An 18,410-nucleotide genomic window follows, 5' to 3' on the forward strand; every position below is an offset into this window, starting at 1 on the left:
AAGTAACTGGCTTCGGCGCCCCTGCACAGACGCAGGATGGAGAGCTCCGCTTTCACCTACATAAGGTGAGCACATTTAGCCTACGAACTACTTGGGAGTACCCGGAAGGGGAGGCAGATTACCCAGTCAGGCTTATATATCCATATTAACCCCTTGCTCTCATAATTGCAGACACCTCACCCTTCAGATCAAGATCTCAGTGAGTCTGCGCGTGACCCTAGAAGACTCCGAGAACCCCCAGCCCAGACCTGCGCCTCCGAGGGATTCAGGTGAGCGTTACACTAGGTCATGCATAAGGGAGGGAAAGTTTAAACTGTCAGGCGAAGCTATGAACACTCAAGGATTCTCTGGGCTCGAGGGTTGGTTCCCTTCACTGATAACATCTCCTTATCTGTAGGAGATCACGATATGTCTCTCCCACTGCTATACTCAAAACAGTCACCAGTAAACATACTAGGTAGAGACATCATGAGCAGATTGAATACGACCATCTCCTTTACTGAAAAGGGAATAATATGCTCCACACCAGGCATCAACATGCTCACAGCACGACAAATACTACAGGCCTGTTGCGGTAAAACAGTAGCCAGAGCAGAACCAGTAGATGGAGACCTCTTCCAATATGGGACAGACATGGCAATAGCATGGCTACCAGGAATTGAAGGGAACATTTGGAGGAGACCAGCAGCTTAACTTTTCAGACCCGAAACACCAGCCAGCGAGAAGGAAGGGACAAGGATATCACTGAGCATTGAGAGCATTGTAGCTACACCAGACTACATTGCAGTACACGCCCAGGACAGGGAAGGGAGAGCATGGAGAGCAGTAATAGCACTAGCAGAGGGGTGCCGACTAACCCAGATATCTGAGGAGGAGCTCTTCTCAGACAATAATGGTGAGGGGAGATGGTGTTTGAGATGAGCGTTCACATCTGGGTGACAGTGACATACAGAGACGTAGCACAGAAGATGGCACTGGTGCTAGAGGCACCAGCCACTACAGCTGTACCATTTTACGAGGAGGATCTGTCAGCAGTACCAGCATCTCTGTGGACCATCAGTCCATATGACCTGGGCTGCATCAAAAGCATTGGAGGGGTGAAAATAAAATTGAAAAAAGGAGCAATGCTGCCAAGAGTAAAGCAGTACCCACTATCAAAGGAGGCAGATGAGGGGATATATGAAACAATGACAGCACTAATAAACAGAGGTATACTAGTACCATCAGAGTCTCCATGCAACACTGCTGTCTACCCAGTGCGCAAGGCTAAGGGAGGGTCTTGGTGTTTCATCCAGGATTTAAGACCCCTCAACCACATTGTAGAAGCGGAATACCCTATAGCGGCTAATCCAGCCACTATACTATGTAGAATACCAGCAGAGGCATCACGATTTACTGTGATTGACCTCAAAAACGCATTTTTCTCAATACCTCTGCACCCTGACTCACAAGACTTGACAAGTTTCACATACCGCAACACAAAATGGAAACACACCAGGCTGCCCCAAGGGTACTGCGAGTCACCATCCATCTTTAACAGGGTGATACAAATGGATTTGGGTAACATTGAGATGGAAAGCACGGTGCTGCAATATGTAGATGACATCATCATCTGCAGCACCACAGAAGAGAAGTGCAGGAGAGACTCCGTCAAAATGCTCACAGTGTTAGCAGAAAAAGGGTACAAGGTAGACAAGGAAAAACTGCAGTACTGCCAAGAACAAGTGCTCTACATAGGCCAGCTCATTTCACAAAATGGAAGGAACATTGCATCACAAAGGGCACAGGCCATAACCAACACACCACAGCCACAGACAGTGGGAGCACTGCAGCAGTTCTTGGGCCTATGCAACTACTGCAGGGCCTGGGTTTTTGATTACAGCCCATACATAGGACCACTGCTTGAGGCCCTCAGAGAAGCGCAGAGGGGGGAGAAGAAGTTGAGGTGGACCACAGAAATGACAGAGGCATTTCAGGAACTAAAACATGCCATATCCACAGCACCAGTACTGGCCACCCCAAATTACGAAGCACAATTTTTCATCTTTTCACATTGCAGCTCAGCAGTAATGAGGGCAGTGCTGACACAAAAAACTAGCATGGGACACAAACCAGTAGCATTCTACAGTGGACACCTGGACCCCGTAATGTTAGGTCACTTCCTGTGCGAAGAGAGTTTGGCCACCGCAGCCTTTGCGGTAGAAAAATCATCCTCAATCAATAACAATGGGCTGCCCAAACACACTGTACGTGGAACATGCCCTTTTTGCAATACTGAACAAACCAAAATCAACTTTGACCACTCAAAGGGTATCAGGGTACGAAGTAATTTTGTCCAGGCCAGAGTTAACAATTGTGAGGTGCAGCAACGTGAACCCAGCGAGGTTTATAGCAGAGGTAGTAGAAGATGGCAACTACACTCATGACTGCACACAGGCCATTGACATTTACTCCAGCACAAGAAAGGTTGAGGAAAACGCCCTAGAGGGGGAGAGATAATGTACATTGATGGGTCCTCAACAATTGACCAGAGTGATGTGGTACGCAGAACAGGGGCAGCAGTGGTGAGACTGACAGAGGATTGGACCTATGTCCCAGTGAAATGCGTTCAGTTACCACAACACTACTCTGCCCAAGCAGCAGAATTAGTGGCCCTAATTTTAGCACCGAAAGAAAGCAATGACAAAAGAGTAACCATATATTCTGATAGTGCATACGTCACATCAACTGTACATTCTGGATTAATTAAGTGACAGCGAAGAGGGTTCAGAAGAGCAGACGGCACCCGAGTGCAACATGCCCTACTACTTGCTGAACTAATTGAAGTAATTGAAGACCCCAAAGAAATAGCCTTAGTGAAGTGTCAGTCCCATACAAATGGGGATGATGCCATTTCCAAAGGTAACGAAACTGCAGACGCACATGCTAAACATGCTGCGTATTTCGGCGAGATCTGGACCCCCCAGAAAAAGAAAAAGATAAGGGGAGGGCGGGGCAAGACAGATGTTGATGAAGGATGGGTACACCCACATCCCTGAAAATCAAATAATGGAATTACAGGCAGCAGCACCCATGGCAGAGAAGGATCTATGGGTCAAAAGAGGATGCGCAATGTCCGCCACAGACGCATTATGGCGACAGAACAATATAGGCAAAATAGTGATGCCCCTGGCCCTATTGAAAACAGCCCTGGCCCAACTACATCATCCCACACACACAGGAAAAGAGGTGATTGCAGCACGAATAAAAGAGGCGTGGTCCTGTCCCGAGCTGGGGGGTATGCAAAGTGTTGCGCTCTGACAATGGCCCACACTTTGCCAATGAAATGTTCCAACACATCACTGCTCTCCTTGGTATCAAGCACAAGTTTGCATGCGCGTACCACCCACAGGCGAATGACATTTGTGAATGCCTCAACAGCCTCCTAAAAGAAGAGATAGCAAAAATACAGCAATCAACCAATCAACCAAGAAAAGCTGGCTCTACTGCCTCTGCTTAGCCCTATTTGAATTAAGAAACAGGCTAGGGTCGGAACACCACCTCACACCCAACGAGGTGGTGACCGGACACCAAATGCACCTCCCACTGACACCACCTTCAAGGGGCTATAACAGATTGTCATGCATCTCAGACTATCTTTGGTTAAGAAATGTACGAATACGTCTCTTCCTTGGTTACTAGTGTCGCCTTTATCTCTCAACAGATCGAGTGGATGCGGGGCGGGTTGAAGAACACCCAACAAGAAGAAAGAGCAAATGAAGAGCAGGAACAAGCAACACAGTGGACAGTAAGTGAGGGAGACCACGTCCTCCTGCGCAAATTTAACCGCCGGTGGAACAGCCCTCGTTTCACTGGGCCCCACCTGGTGGAAAAAACAGCTCCTAGAGCCGTGAAGCTCCGAGATAAGAACGTGTGGACGCATTTGCACGACATCAAGCCCTACAAAGATCAGACCCGCCCTTGCGTCGACGACAGGGCCAACGTAGCAGCAACAGCAATCAACGACACCGACAACACAGCCCAAACCCCAAACCCCCCTAAGGACTCAAGTGAACAATTGCCCATAGCCCACCCATGGTCACAAGATCCCAGAGTAAGAAAAACACTGCCCCAACAAGCCCCGACCAGACAAGCCCCGCCCCAGCCACTACCTAAATAAAGAACATTGTCAAAATATCTGCAATTTTACACCACACTGTGTAGACACATGCATGTTCTCTTTCTTTTTTGTCTCGCACATGTAGGAACCGCGCAGTACTGTTTTACATAGAAGGAGTTGAATAAAGGTACAAACACATACGTCTTTTGCCCAGGGGTAAATGCTGCCCACGGATGAAAATAACCCAGAAGCACTGTCACACCAATTTGTATACGCTATAAAAAGGCCAAAATACCTAAAGAAAAGAAGAATACATGTGTATTACAACACGTTCGTTTTGATCATAGTGTAATCCTTCCCACATCTCCACGAGCACTTACCAGCCCTAAGAGATAGGACGCTAAGGAAAACGTGGGAGCAGCTTTTCGCCTGGGCATTAAACAACTACATGATAGGGAGAGCTTGAATAAACAAAACTAACAAAATGAATGCTTATTTTTTTACATTTTCAGGCGGGCATCTATATCATCAAAAGTAAAAAGCTGCAGGACCGCAGCAAAGGTAAGAGAACCATGCCAGTGATATTAGCTATTGTAATAAAGATTATAGGCCTTTTGTCTATCACTGGTCTACTTGCTGCCACTGTCTGGCAGGCACACTATGCTTCCTATGTCATGGCTGCACCGCCTACTAATATACCCCCCACCACGGCTGCAACAGGTATGGTGTCAGGTGGTACAAGTAACCCAAGAGTAAACGGGAAGAGGATTAAACGTACATCTATTGATAACCACAGGGTAGACACATATCTTACAGAGTCTGCACATATCTTATACAACATGTGGTACCAGCACATGTCCAAAATTGGTAAGGGGACAACTAAGGACAACTGCTATGTGTGCTCATTGATCCCATACGCCATGAGCGCGTCAAGAACATTTGTGGCTACTGAGGTACCTGCAACATCAGTAGAGTGCCTGATGTCCCTGGCCCTGTTCCAAACAAAAGGACGATTTCAAGGGAGACTAGCAATACAGTGGAAGACGAGGGACACATACCCGTATGAAAATAACTTCATCAAAACACTTCCCATGTACAATAACTACTGGCAACATACACAAGGGCTCCAATATGTGACGGTTGGACCAGGCAAAGGGGAAACAAAGGAAGTAACATTGAATTACCTACCATGTGAATGGCGTGCAAGAGATGTTCCTGGGATACTAGGGTGCTGGGAAAGACCACTGATATTAATATATGGAAAGGTGTACACAAAAGAAGGATGGACAGATGGGGTTGTGGGGAGCAATATGGTAACATTGACAAAAGCAACTGTGGTAAACATGACTGAAGAAAACAATAAATGTTACAACGGATGGATAAGGAGCGCAGCACTGGTAACATGGCTAGAGAAGGACGAGGACCCAATAACAATACTCCTGCTAACTGCACCATACTATGTTATCAACACGACGGGGATGTTGATGTTGGAAGAATTAGCAACTGCAAAAGAACAGTAATGATAACTGAGGAGGGTGCCGGTACAGCAGTTCTCATGGACCACTATTGGAACTGCGGAGAAAAGGCATACCACAGCTTGCCGCCATCTTGGAATGGAGTATGCACTATGGTACACATCAACGTACCATCCCTAGTAGTGCCACAGAAACATGTCAACCTGGGGAACTTCCCTAAAATGGACGAAGGGAATAAAAGGAAGAAAAGATTAGTGACGATTGGAGGAGGGCAAGAAAAGAACAGCACGACAATATTTTCAAGAGTAAAATGAAAAGGAGAATCACTGACGGGGAACTACCTGTGGGGAAGATCTGAAACAGCTCTTAGTGACATCCCACCAGAACACAGACTATTCAGCAGAGCGGCAATGTTCTTTTCCTCCATAATACATCCAGGAATGCAGGCGTATGCAAATGCGAAGTGGCTCCAGATCACAAGATGGGAACTAATGATGACAATCAACTCCACCGTCAATGGATTCAACGCAATAAAAGGGCAGTACGAATGGTAGCACTCCAGAATAGATATGTGTTGGATCTCCTAACAGCAATGGAAGGAGGAGTTTGTGCAAAAATTGGAAGCTCGTGTTGCACTTTTACCCCTGCCAACGACGCAGACAATGGCACGCTTTCTGAGGCAGTATCACAACTTGCCAAGATGCACGCCAAGATGGAAGAGGAAGCAAAAGGAGTGAAGAGAGATGGTAACTGGTTTTCCTACTTATGGTCATGGATGCCATCATGGCTGTCAGATGGCCTTAAAATAATAGCTTGATGAACAATATTGGGAATGGCCGCCCTGTAAGCACTGAGATTGTGGAAAGCAAGGACAGCACGCACAACTGATGAAATGATGGCAATGATCGGCATGCACGCCCTGATGCCAGCTGAAGATGACAAACACACAGATATCATCATAAAGGAATGAGAGAGGTTGCGCAAGCAAATATTGGAAGCAGACTTGCACCCGCCATCAGTGAAGGTAGAGAACCCAAGGAACCCGAAGAATTATGTTGAAAAGTGGGTCTACTGCAAACCCGGTGGTGGATGCGTGTACATGTACTGGTCATTTGAAGACCATGTGAACCAGTATGGACACCTAGCTGGAATAACAAAGGTATGGAGAGTACGCGGAGAGGAGAGAGCAGATCATTTTGTGGTCGACAAGTCGACCAGAGGGGGGACTGAAGTGGGAAAATGGGAAAACACCCTCCCCCCATTCTCATCCAGACCCTTTATGGCGTGTGTGGTACTTCGGAACAGAGGCATTGCTAAGGTGGGGGTTGGAGGGCTATAGCTCAGGATCTTTTGGTTATAGCCCCCGGATAGAAGCTCAGGGGCTCCAAGCAAAAGGCTATCTAGGCCGAAGTCCTGGAATTTACGATATTAGCGTAGCCTCTGATCTTTTCCAGACCTAGCAACACCCCTGCTTGGGAGGTGCGCGGGAGAGGAGCAGGGGTAGTTGAGTACACTGGCAAACTTCAGGGTGTAGTATGCTTTCAACAGATGCAGGATTCAGATGGCAGCAGTACCCTTTTCAAACTGGTGTCTATACTAAGAAATACAGCTGGGTTAAAGCATGGTGGCTATGCTCTATTGGTGCACCTAGATTTAATACACTGGCTACACTCAAAATTCATCTAAGTGCAACACAATGGCTACCCTCGAAATTAATCTAAGTGCAATACATTGGCTATACTCCAAACTCATCTAAGTGCAATAAAATGGCCAGCATTGGAGAGCAGCGAGATGCAATACAATGGCAAGAATCGCATGGTAGTGATAAAGTAATAAAGTAGTGGCAGGGATTTAGTGCTGACCATTCTCCGAATTCCTACCACCTTACTTGATTGTAGCAGTGGACCGCTTTGCATGGCACCCACAGCGAACAGACAAACAGGTGATGGGGATGAGAGTAAGGGAGGTTCCCTTTGCCTTGCACTCTTCCCCGGCTGACCGGGCAAGGCTGGACTTGGACTCCCAGCTAAAAGAGGGCTGCTTCCTGCCTAATAGCACCAATCACCAAAGGGTTGGGCGGGAGTGGGGCAGGATGAAGGACGGGAAAGGAGCAAAGTGGAACAGAGGCACAGGGACAGCAGGATGGCTCTGGGGGAGAGAAAGAAAGAAATGGCTAAATAAGATGCATGGCCCACTCACCCCAAACGATCCTCACACGTCTGGAGATCGAAAATGCAGTGCCGCTTTCACTATCCAGTACGACCTTGCCAAGACTTCAACAACAATGAGCACAGTGGCAGTGGGCTACGTTAATCCTTCTGGAATACTTCCAAGCCGTTTATAAGTCTGAACTTTAGTTTTGCCAGTGGCAGTGATGGTGGTAGATTGCACAACAATGGAAGGTTCTGGCTCCTTACATTCCATGACCTCTGTGGTGTGGAGTCGAGCATCTGGATTTAGGACCGCAAATCTCTCTGCAAACATTCGGTAGTTGGCTTTGTGGTTGCACTGATGGGTGTGTGGTCACTTTCTTCCTCACCTCAACAGTGACAGAATTACCATGGTTTATGTTTTCGGGTATTCTGCTATTTCTAAAACCGACAGAAATACAAAAACAATGGTTTCGCCATCTGAAATGCCTGGCTGCGTAGAAAAGTGGCGGAAACGGGGACCTTGTGGAGCAGAAACCAATTCTATTTTGTAATGCTTGTTATTCCCACTTCCCGCACAAACATGGCTGCCACAGTCTTCCATGAATGGGCGGCGATTCTGTTCCCCTCACAAAGATGTCCGGCACCTTTCTCTTGTAAGTGGCAGAACCCCGATGTTAATGGTTTTGTCCACTTCTGGGACTTGCTGGGTTGTCTGGCATAAAATCTCCCGTCGCAAGTCTGCGAGGAGAGCTTTACCAGTCCCTGAGAAGTCGGTGGTAGGACCCGAGTTCTGTACCTGCAGCTCTGCAACAGTGAGCGACTTCTCCCAGGCCACAGGTTCTCCAAGATTTGAGCCTTTATCGAGAGGGATTATGGAAGGCACAGAGGCAGGTGAGGAACGAGCTGAAGAGAATTACGAAATACTCGAACAATAAAGTGCTGCTTGGGGAGAGTGTAATCTCCCCTCTTTATTTGTAGGCGTGGTAGATATGCAGATTGAAGTTAATATCTGTTACTGTTGGTGGGGTAGTAAACAATTAAGGATTTCCTAAAAGTAGCATGATTGCATACAATCGTGAAACGTATTTTAAACGTAAGTAGGCATGCAAGCAACTCAAGGCCATTGCAAAAACGAAGGGAGGGAAAATGGGACTGCTCAATGGGGTGCATTGTTTCTTTTCCCTGATGTAGGCTCAGACTGTCATACTTGCCAACCCTACAGATTTAGGCAGTAGGCTACTGCTTTTTAAGCAGTCCTACCTCCTACAGATTTCAGTGACAGATCCTACTGCTTTTTACAGTGGCAAGTAATTTATGTGACTCTAAGGCAGACTCCAGGACAAAAAATGCAACACATTAGTTAGTCTATACAGTGGACTGGTAGGTCATTACTTTGATTGGGGTCAGACCAATCAACTGAGCTGACAGCTACGTGACTCTGTCCTGCACTCTTGCCAGGACAAGCCTTAGGTGAACCACCAGGGAAGGCAAGTGGCAGAGTGTAACGCCATCACCCAGCATCTGCCTATCACACTGAGGTGGGTATCAGTCTCCATGTCATTCAGTGTTCAACTTGCAATAAATATGGACTACCTGGGCTGCCGCTACATAGCAGTGGCAAACGTTGCCTACCAGCTCTGTGTGATTACCTTCTGTGAAGTTAGGTAATTGAATTTGGTGTAAAGTTACCATTCGGAATTATACATTTTTAAAATGTTAACATCTTTCCATGTTGTGCTGTTTGATGGGTTGTGTACTTTAGAATGCTTCAATGGTGCCAACAGTGTATGTTTAGTATTTTCCTATGATGTCGTTGTTATGGGAATTATTATTTTTGAAACTTAAAAAATCCTACATCTTTTTGGTCACAGAATGTTAGCAAGTATGGACTGTGCACTTTATTGTGGTAACGAATGGAGGGTTAGTTAGTTATCCAGAGGCTAATTGAAGACTATGCATTTTATTCTCTGAAATGCTGATCGGGGTCTATAGACTGTGCCATTCATTCCCGGGTGCTGATGGAGGCTCAGACTGTGAAGTTTATTCTCCAGAATCTGGTGGAGGCTAGGATGGTGCAGTATATTCTCCAGGAGCTGGTGGAGGCTAGGGATCTGCAGTTTGAAGGAGGCACGGACTGTGCAGATTATTCTCCAGCAGCTGGTAGAGGCTCAGACGGTGTAGTTTATTCTCCAGAAGCTGGTGGGGGCTTGGGCTGTGCAGTGTATTGCCCAGGAGCGGATGGAGGCTAGGACTGTGGAGTTTACTCTCCAGGAGCTGATAGAGATTCAACCTGTGCAGTTTATTCCCAGCTGATGATGGAGGTTCAGGCTGTGTGGTTTATTCTATTAGGCTGATGGAGGCTCAGGCTGTGCAGTTTATTCTCAAGAAGCTGGTAAAGACTCCGACTGTGCAGTTTATTCTCCAGCAGGTGGTTGAGGCTCAGATTGTTCAGTATATACTCCAGGGGCTGATTGTCTTCTATTTTTGTATTTCTAGAGCGCCAAAGCCCATGGGCATCCAAGGTGCTACACTGACCAAAGACAACAGTTATTTTCTTTTCGCAGATACTGTTGGAGCTCATTCTAGGCCTGTGCGATCTAGGAAAAGACCGCCCATTCCCCCCAACCCCCGAGTTCTCTTGAAGCGGTGGACAATTAAACTATATGCACCAGAGGACCTAAGGTTTCTAACTCGCTGCCCTAGCGTGAGTATCTTAAACTGCACTCTTGCTACCATAGGGAGCCAGTGAAGCTCCCTGCGGCCCGTAAATACCAGGTCTCTGTGCAATATTATACACTGTACGTACTGCATCATTTTGAGCTTTTGTAGCTTATTCAGACAATCCTTGCTTGCTCCACCAAGCAATGAGTTGCAATAGTCAAGCTGAGGTAAGATGATGGCTCGGACCAACTTCTCACAGTTTGTCTGAGTGACCAGAGGGCAGATCTGTCTCAGGACTCTTAAATAGTAGTTGGAGTTTTTGACTACATAATTAACATGAGCATCCGCATTAAGCAATGCCTCCGTGAAAATGCCAAGTGTTTTGACTTTGCCGGTCACAGAGATACAACCTCTGTCAATGCAGTCTTATATTCCCGTATGAGGCCATCATGGGCATGTTTAGACCCGCACACCATGAGTTCGGTTTTAGCAACATTTAGACAAAAACAAATTGCAGGACATCCAGCCTTTAATGAGCATATAGATTTTATTTAGCTTCTCTTGGTCATTTTCATAATCCCCTCTTAGTTCCATAGAGAGCTGGAAGTCATCTGCATAATTAGCAAAAAATACCCCCAGTTTCTCTATTTCATTACACAATGATTTGAAGAAAATGTTAAAAAGAGATGGGGATAGACATGGCCCCTGCGGAACACCACACAGGATAGGCTCTAGGTCCGAAGAGGCATCTCCCTAACAGATTCTGGAGTCCCGGCCACAGAGGAAAGATTCCATCCATGCTGTGGCTTGCACTGAGAAACAATCAATGTCAGTCAACCTGTTCAACATGGAAGCTCAGAATGTCCAGTTTTTTCTTCAGAGGCTGATGGGGATTTAAACTGTGCTATTATTGGCTGATGTGGCACAGACTGTGCCGTTTATTCTCTAGGGGCTGATGGGGGGGCTCGTACTGTGCAGTGTATGCTCTAGGGGCTGATTAAGGCTCAGACAGGGCAGTTCATTCCCAGGTGCTAATGACGGCTCAGACTGTGCAGTTTATTCTATCAGGGGCTGATGGAGGCTCAGACTGTGCAGTTTATTCTCCAGAAACTGGTATAGGCTCAGACAGTGCAGTTTATTCCCAGGTGCTTATGGTGGCTCAGACTGTGCAGTGCTGACGGAGGCTCTGACTGTGCAGTTTATTCCCAGGAGTTAATGGAGCAAGAAGAAGCAGAAGAATATCCATGATAAATCATCGATGGTGTCCTCCAACCAGCGCTCACGATAGACTCATTCAAGACAGCATCTGAAGAGGTCCCATCCATCATAGTAGCAAAAGAACTCACACTCACAAACAAGTGGAGAAATTACCACAAGATACTTGAAAGTCATTGATATGCTGACAAGAGATCTAGAAAGGCTAGCCAAGATTCACACGGAACGTGTGGAATCTGACCAACAATTATTACTCAAAGGGTGCAGTTTAGCAGTTCCCATGTCATTGTGGAGAGTGATGGTCCAGACTGCACATGAAGGACACAGAGGAGTTCCCCTTTGAAGAATCCCATCATGTCTCCCATGCATCAGTCTTCCATACACCCTCAGTCTCCTTGAAGATCCAACTCCCTCTCGGTACTGTACCGTACCTCTTTCCCTCTATAACATCCTGAAGTTCCTTTACCTCAGCATCTTCCTTCTGACATCCTGGCAATTTTTCATCCATGGCATTGGCGTTCCATGTTTGCCTTGCTCCTTACCCTGACCTCCCTCAATTCTTCTTCATCTGGTGGTGGAGGTGAAAAAAGCGTGCGTACCCCCAATGCTCCCACTGCCAATGATTCCATTGAGGCCATGATAACCCCTTCAACACTTCCACCCCCTTTGCCTTCTCCCCTATTCCCCTTTTCCATGCTCTCTTTGAGACCTGTTGCTTCCCAACAGCCTGCTGCACCTCATTTATTATTACCTTCTACTTGCCACACTTCTTCCTAACCGTCACCATATCTTTCAAAACCACTGTGGGGTGTGCATTAGATCGTCCCTTGCCTCATTCAATCCCCCCTGCCTCAACTCTCCAGCCCTTTACCCCACCACAGTTGAGCGTGCACCTATGCTGCCTCCAATTTCTGGCCTTAACCTTCCCGGTTTCACCTTCTCTTTGGAGTTATATGCTCCCCTCCTTCCCAACTCTCCCTTGTGTAAGCTGCTCTGATCTCCTTTGGTCACCCTCTTCAGCCAGGATATTTTTGGGGATTGTGAAAAACCTGAAGGTGTCTCCCTGGCTAAGCCCTGGGGATCTGTCATCCAGGTGGCTAGGACACAGCCATCACTATTGGATCCAGTTCTTGAGGGTGGACTAGTGAGGGAGGATCACCTGGATGGGGGGTCCTCGGGGAGTGGGACACCGACGAGTGAGACAGTATCCCCCTTCCTTCAATACCTTTTCCCATCCTACCACGTAGGACATTCGAAAACACTGCCCCCCATTTCCTAACACGAACATTTTTGTTTGCACAACGGACTACCTCCAGGGCCGTTTACCTGACATGTCCCAATACAAGGGTCAGGCAATTGATGAGAATCACACACACCTGACGGCCCTTTCCCTTCCCCACAGGGATAAAAGGTGGAGCAAGAGAGCACAGTATGGGCGAGGCAGACCGCACAAGGAGACGGCTATCCAGACCCCGCAATTCAAGAGAAGGAGAAAGGCGGTGAATATCAAGAGGATGTCAAGGAGGGAGACAACCTTGCCTTTTTTCGACGTAGACCCACAAAACCTCTGAAAAGTGAATCGTAAGACCGAGGACAATAGCCCAAGTGTGTTGCAGCCGATGTCAACGGTACACAGAGCATGTCGACGCTGATAAGCAAGCATGTCGATGCTGATGAGCGGGATCGAGGGAAACGCCTGCTACCATGCCATCGGCCTTGACTCCAGTTATAAGGAAATCCAAGCATTTCATCACAGCTGGTGAGTCAAGGGGAGAGCCGATAAGAGCCGGACTGTTGTAAATGAAAGACGCAAAGTGGCAAGTTGAACCAAGTTCAAAGAACTGTAAAAGTGTTGAGGGGAGACACGCTGCAGAGGGAACCAGCACCACCTGGGTGCTAACTCGAGAGACTGTGGTCGATCCCCATCTGAGTGAAACTACAGATACCAGAAGGCCATAGGAGAGCCACCAAGATAGGTAAAGTGGTCATACAGGAGGTCAAGCAAAATCCCTGTACATTCGAAAGCCTTTGACCTAAGAACAATAAAGAAAGCAAGGGAAGTGAATCCCGCCAGATGAGAAAGCAAGGGAAGTGAATCCCGTAAACATAGAAAGAAAATGTGACTGTGAAGTAGGCAAGAGTGAATCCGGAAGAGGGAAGCTGACGAGAAGGGGGAAAGTCTAAAGTCCCAAGAAACAGTGTGTTGACAAGAGTGAACCCGGCCGAGGGATGTCCACTAAAAAGACATTCAGATTTGGGATGGAAGGAGAAGCCATAGTGAACCCGGTGGAGGGAGGCTGAACATTGAGAGGGGTCTGCGCCCGGAAGAGGGGGACAAAGTGGTGATCCTGTATCAACCTGATCAAGTGAACCCGAGAAAGGGAGGTTCACAGCAAACTGTTGAAAAGACTTAGAACCATAGAGGAAGATTTGTTGAAAGCCATAGTGAACCCGGTAGAGGGAGGCCAACAGTGGAGAAGGATCCGAGCCCGAATGAGGGAGCTCCAAGGTTGAAACCATCACCCAAAAGTCCATTGAGAAAAGGAACTGTTATTTTAAGATATGATTTGTAAAGTGTCAGGGCCCGGAAGAGGGGAACCAGGGGTGCATCCATCCCCTCCAGAGAATACGTGTTGAAGGAACTTTTGTTTTGTTATTTGAATACGTCAGACCCTCGAAGGCAAGAGACTTGGCCATCGAGGCTCCTGATAAACTGGAACAGAACTGTCGACTCGTGCTGGGAAAGCTTGAGTGCATGCTGTGCTCCAAGATCCCACCTTACCCTGTGCTCAAAACATGGGGAAGGTAGACCCAGGCTTCCACATCCTGACATTATTTGTGAACACGTCTTTCTTTTCTTGAAAACTATCTCACAGGTTTGGCAATATGTTTCTTAGTATAGGCCCTTTTTATTCGACACAACGCCACTAGGACTGCCTTATTTTCATTTTATGGTCGACGCTTGCTCCCATCTTAGATTTAGGTTTCGATTAGGCGTTTTTTCCAACCTGCATACAGTTTAATAAACAACCTTGAACTGTGATCACTTGTGTCTGTCTTTACTGTTACAACCATGAGTTCCTTACAGGATCCACAGGCAAACACAGCTACCTGTACCCCCACCGAAGCAACCCCTTTTACTGACTTGTCTGTTTTATTCTCCTCCTGTCAAGACCCTCGCCCAAAACCCCCTCTGGCAAACCCATTGGCCAGGTGGAGTCCGGACTCGGGCCTCTCGAGCCTGGCATGCTTTTCCAAAACCCTCTTCGGGCTATGGCGCCAGGCTCATACACCATGAGAAACATGTGCTTGGGAACTACTTATTGTGTTGTCAGCCAACATGGAGGCATCCACATATCTTGGTTCCCAGGAACCGAGCTATGCGGTCTAGTGTTTTGGGTGTGGCAGCCTAGGGACTACTTTACCTGGACTATTTTGTTGGGGCTATTTAAACCACACCTGAGCAAGACAACACGCTTCGCGTTACTTTGCAGCTTGCAGCATAACGCTCACTGTGTCCAGCTATTCCCTCGAACCTCGGAGAAGCAGAACCTGCAAGGAGACAAAAGGAACATCATTAGCAGCAGCATCATCTTACCTGCAGTCTTCATCTTCAGTTACTCGCAGCTCCTGAGAACAGCATCCTTGAATCTGCATGCCTCCCGGACTGAACTACCTGAAAGAGAAAGATAGAGGCAACATTAAAGAAAACAGAAGAGACATTGCAAATTACAAACTGCTCAAAAGGCTTACCTGGCTGGTCGCCTCACGGCTGGCACCACTCCGGACATTCCACTCGCGCTGAAGAACACTGCAACCTACAAGGAAGGAAAACACAGGTTAGCAAAGGCAAGACATTGCAGCGCTGCGCTTAGCGCTTACTTACCGCATCATAGCGCTCTTAATGTGCCATCATTTACCAGCGGGGCTTAACCAAGCCAGTTCACCACGCTGAAGCTCTGCATACCTAAGGGAGAAAAAAGAGACATGTTAAACAAAGAAAGGCATGCAGATGGCAACAAAACTGAAGAACAGCAATAAGACATACCTGAACAATATCAAACGGGCCGGCATCAGTGAAGTAACTGGATCGCACATGCCCATGAAAGACAACGTGCCCCTGCAAAGAAGGCAGGACGGAGAGCACGCCTAACTCTATGACAAGGTGAGGAGAGGGCCCCAGAGGGGCTGAAATCATACAGGGGTGGGGGGAGGATACTTACCCCGGTCGGTCAGTCTTGAACACAGTCCTCCTGTATTTTCAGGCAGAACCTTCCCCGCAGACCACATCAGGGCAAAGCTGAGAAGCATACCAGCGAGTAACCCGGCTGGGTGGCGTCCAGGTGGATACCAGGTTTCCGTAACACCTCCTCCCTCTTACCTTATTGGTTAATTTTCTCCCAACCATCTTCACTTCAGTAGCACAATGGCACTATATCACTATATCTGGGACCAATATCATCTTGCATATTATGTGGGCTATGGTTTCACCTTGTTTCAGTATGAATGGGGGTTTTCTGGAGGTTCAATATGATTACCTTAACCTCTCCTCGTTTATCCCGGTCGTTCACTCCTATTCCCATTTCCAGTGGATACTCAATTGGTGAACCCTGATCTTAGAGACACTCTTCCATAGGTTACCTCTGGTATCTCCATTTTCCACCCGGTCCAAACCATGGCTTGCCCTCACAGAGGGATGGTTTGTAAGAGGATTCAATTCAACACTACAGCTAAGTCAACGCCTAGTCGATAATACTGAACGAAAACCCTTATGGATATATCTTTAGGTCCAGTTCATGCGTTCTGGATGACTACCCCTATATAACACCCCTCTCTTGGAATCCCCCTGACCCCACTGAGCCAAGAAGTAGTTCTGTTTTGCAAGTTTAAAAGGTTTATTTGATAATTTAAACAATAGATATATATATGACACTTTATAATAAATTAATAATTGAATAGCACACTTAATCTGATATGATAAAGATTGACAACAGAGAATCTGGCACTAGCACACTTCTTTATAATTAATAAGGAGTTGACATGAAATGGATAAGGTAGCACACTGGTAAATAGGAACAAAAGTATAATGTGGTAGAGGATGCTTTATGTAAGCTCAGGTGGATGCAATATTCAATGAATGCAGTACAGAAAATACTCAATATGATTTCAACCAAACAATGTAATCACTTTTCTCTGGCTATTCACTCCCCCCCCTCTTTATGCAATGCAAGGAAATGGGAGGAAGCACACAGTTCTCAGAAATGCAATCAATGTAATCAGTTCACCCCAGCAAGCTTACACCACAGAAAACAGATAGGAGTTTTGAAAACACAGGCCCAAATTGCTTTGATATGTGCTGGCAATGAATGAGAAATATGCTGGAAATGCTTTTTAATTCCCTTTCAGAGGTTCAGGGTGAGTGGTATCTAGTTAATATTAGTCCAGGCTCACACTAGCAATGATGCAGGGATAGTTAGCAGGTTAAACGAATTTCTGGCAAATGGAAGGCAAACAGCAGCAGTTTTTACATGTGAAGAAATTGCAAATCGCGGTAAAATTCGCGGATGCGTGTTCCGCGATTGCGGTAAAACTATAAGGGGTAGGAATGCGGTTCTTGGTGCGATTCAAAGCTACGATTCTAAGCTATCAGAGGAAAGTTACTGCAAGTCTCTAGCCCAAACGGTCGCGGAGATATAAGCGATTTAATAAAGGTCGTTTTTGGGTTTGCAAATTTCAAAAGCTCAAAATGACAAGTGCAGCTTGCAACTAGCAAATCACAGGTGACAGCTTTACAAGTGACAGGTGACAGTTAGGAGACAGTTCTACTTAGATAAAATAGGATTGAATTATATTATTTTAACTAAGAGATTGGTTCTGCACAGTTTTCTAGGTACTCACACTATGTTCTTGAGTGAAATGGGCCTCGCCATGGATCTGGTCAGGGTTTTGGACTGGGCTCGGGTCTCTCTCTGGGCACAGCACTGCTTTCTCTCTGGGTACAGCACTGCTTTCTCCCTCTGGTCTGGTCTCTAGTTCTGGATAGATTGAAGTCTCTAGTTTGGCTTTCTGGAGGTTGATGGAGGTAAGTATGGATTTTTCCGGCAGAGCGTCCCGCTGCAGATGGATTTGGAAAGTCCCTATCTGTCCTGTCTGTCTGCTTTTATGTGTTTAGAATGTGGGTGTGTTCTAGCATCACTGACCCTACCTCTCTCTCAGCTTCTAATTGGTCAAACTTTCATTCGTCCCCTGATTGGCGAACTAAGTTGTGTCAGAGTGATGTCAGCCATTTATGATCTCTTGAAGAACCTCCCTTATCATCTGTGCACCCAAATCTATATATGATCAAAATACATACTTCCGAGTTACACAGTTGTTTGAAATTACATACCCATGTCACCTATCACATGAGGTATACTCTGTCCCAAATCTGCTGTTTCTAGGAGCTTGCATTCACAAATGGCAACTTCTAGCACTTTTTAATGTGCTAAACAACATTGGATCTTCATTAAATTTTATACAACTGTTCCTCACATATCTACCCACATACCAATGCATTTTCGTTTGTCTAGCTGAAACAGGGAGTCTGTAATATTAATAAACAATGGGGTTTTGCCCCAGAACATCACACAAATTCGAGTTTAGTCTTGAATTAAAGGTACATTTTTTAAATTAAAGCTCTCAAAGTTATACATTTCTGTCATTTGATTACAAAGAGTTATCAGTGTTTTTGTAAAATATATATTTTACTTCCAATTCAGTCCTCAGAGTGTTGAGGTCCGCCTCCAAGACTTGGGTGGGTCAGTCCTC

At 46.5% G+C, this 18,410-nt stretch overlaps 1 protein-coding gene across 5 annotated transcripts in view; it reads left to right on the plus strand.

Moving 5' to 3' along the window:
* LOC138497169 (uncharacterized) overlaps positions 1-18,410 on the plus strand; it is an 870,532-nt gene that overhangs the window by 45,153 nt on the left and 806,969 nt on the right. For 2 of the 5 annotated variants that reach the window (XM_069620457.1, XM_069620458.1), the window contains exon 1: positions 8,340-8,618. The exons of 2 other annotated variants lie outside the window; for them this stretch is intronic. The gene's annotated coding sequence lies outside the window, so the exon portion shown is untranslated. Of the gene's footprint in view, positions 1-8,339; positions 8,619-18,410 lie in introns of those variants that run through there. One more of the 5 variants, XM_069620456.1, reaches the window with a different exon arrangement.

This window comes from Ambystoma mexicanum, chromosome 5q, assembly GCF_040938575.1.
Source record: "Ambystoma mexicanum isolate Mex_15411 chromosome 5q, UKY_AmexF1_1, whole genome shotgun sequence".
Classification (NCBI taxonomy): domain Eukaryota; kingdom Metazoa; phylum Chordata; class Amphibia; order Caudata; family Ambystomatidae; genus Ambystoma; species Ambystoma mexicanum.